The following is a 2,621-nucleotide window of genomic DNA, read 5'->3' as shown; positions in this document are numbered from 1 at the left end:
TTTATTGGTCCAGTGGTGAGGACTTTTGTTTTCCTGACATTGAGATGCAATCCATACCGAAGGCTGTGTTCTTTGATCTTCGTCAGTAAATGTTACAAGAGCTCCTTACTGCTTCTTAATTTTCATTCTCCATGTTAATGTGGCATCCTTCAAACTGGTCTTCTCCCAGAGTTTCAAAGTACCTTCACAACTAGTGCCTAACTAAAGGAAACTATTAGGAAGAATTTAGAAGAACAGAAGAAACAAAAAGAGAGGTATTTTTTGCCACCATTCCCATTTGAAGATAGGAAATTACTCATGACTAACCCACCCTTATTTTTTCTGCACTTCTCTTTTACTTAGTCAGAAGAGCGTTATTGCTTTCCTTCATGTCAGGTAGACACTTCCCGTATTTAAATACTATACTTTCCTAGATGAATTCACTCTCAATTTCCTTGGTCGCAGAGAATGGCTTAAGGATTGGAAGGAAAGAAGTTAGAAGAAAAAATACTTCAGACTATATTTTAAAAATATCCCCACTACATTGTCCTTCATAATACTCTAGGGATGTCATATAATGCTATACCTATTATTAGAAATAAAAGATCAGTGAGAGAAATTGAGGACAGTCAATAGGAAAAAGGTTCTAATAATTTTGAGGTTTCCCTCCTCTAAAACATATCTATCAATGAATATTTAGTGACACTCCTACATTAAAGCTTTATGAACATTTTTTTTAAAAGTTAAAAAAAAAGTAAGACATTGGTCACTGTGCCTAAAGAGCTTAACATTCATTTAGGGAGATAAGACTGATGTGCTATTGATTAAAGATGAAAATGGGTGCTCAATGAATCAATCCTGTACTAGAACAGTTTACAGATAGCATGGCTGATTCAATCTGGATTGTATTATGGCCCCCCAAAAATATATGTTGAAAATGTGACTCCTTTACCTGTGAATGAGACCTTGTTTGGAAATAGATTTTTTATTTAGTTAACAAATGAAGTTAACAAGGGTTCTAAGTCCTTCTGAGTGGTGTCTTCTAAAAGGGGAACATAGCTATGGAAACAGGGTCACACGGGAATACAGATGCTATATGAGGATACTTGTAAAAGCCAAGGAATGCCCAGGGCTACCAGAAGCTGAAGAAGACAGGGAAGAGTTTTCCCCTAAAGCAGACAGAGGGAAAGAGTATGGTTCTGTTCGGTGCTCTCTGTGTGAGTGTGTGTGTCTGTGTCTATAGAGGGGAAGAGGGTAGAGTAGGAGAAATGATGGTGGAAAGTAGGGAAGCATATAATTCTCAAACCGTTTGTCTTTCCTTTCCACAATTCCCTATGATGTTTAGTGCTGTTGATTCGGTTCTGACTCATAATGACCCTGTGTAGGGTTTCTGAGTAGCAGCTGGTGAATTTGAGTTGTCCACCTTGCGGTTCAAACCAACCTTGTGGTCCAGTGCTTATCCTATAGTGCCACATTCCCTATAGCCATACACTTTTCTTACTTTACACCAATGTTTCCTTGCCACTCCACCCCCCTGGTTACATCACACAGCCATGCTCTCTCTCCCTGTCTGCTTTAGGGGAAAATCCTTCCCTGTCTTGGTGTGGCACTGTGGGATAAGCATTGGATCTCAAGGTTGGTTTAAACCATAAGGTCTTTCAGCTCACCAGCTGCTCCTCAGAAACCCTATACAGGGTCAATATGAATTGAAACAGACTAGGAGACACTTAACAACAACAACATACACACACAGGAGGGTGAGTCAAAAATTATCTGCACTCTAGTTCTATTAAAATGCCCATTAATGTCCACAACTGAATACAACATTTAGCATGTACATGAAATGATTCTGTCACATAGAAAAGTGACAGTGGATTGTGTGGCAAATCAGCTGTGGCTCTGTCTATGAAATTATCCATAACAGACTTGAGTTTCGAAAAGTCTATGCTAGATGGTTACTGAAACAACTCAGCATTTGGATATCTGCAAACAAAATTTGGACCGATACAGAAGTTGTAAAAAGTTCTTAAAAAAAGTCATTACTGGAGATAAGACATGGATTCATCACTATGAACCTGAGATTAAATGATAGAGTAATGAATGGAAACAGGCTTTATCGCCCACCAAGAAAAACTTCAAAAGTCAACCAGCAGCTGGAAATTGATATTTACAGTTTTCTGGGATTATAAAAAACCAGTATTGGAACCACTATTAGAAAAAAGGTTCAACAATCAACAGTGCTCATTATAGTGAGATGCTCACTGGAAAGCTGAAACCTAAACTTCAGTTTAAACATAAAGGGCTGCTATCAAAGGGCATTGTGATCTTCCATGACAATACACTTCCCCACACCTCTGCCCACTCTGTTGACACTGCAGAAATTTCATTTTGGGGTGTTAAAATATCCTCCCTATAGTCCTAACCTTGCTCCATAAGAGTTTCACCTGTTTGGTCCCCTGGAAGCAGCCCTTTGAGGACGAAGATTCACCTCTGATGAAGAAGTGAAGACAGTGGTGCATTAGTGGTTCACAGCTCAGCCTAAAACATTTTTTAATAAGGAATACAAAAGCTTGTTGGCAAATGAACAAAATATATTAAAAAGGAGATAATGTCAAAAAATGATGTATTCATCTTTTATAAAA

The sequence above is a fragment of the Chrysochloris asiatica genome, unplaced genomic scaffold (genome assembly GCF_000296735.1).
Source record: "Chrysochloris asiatica unplaced genomic scaffold, ChrAsi1.0 scaffold00024, whole genome shotgun sequence".
Taxonomy (NCBI): domain Eukaryota; kingdom Metazoa; phylum Chordata; class Mammalia; order Afrosoricida; family Chrysochloridae; genus Chrysochloris; species Chrysochloris asiatica.
Note: the sequence above shows the minus strand (reverse complement) of the source record.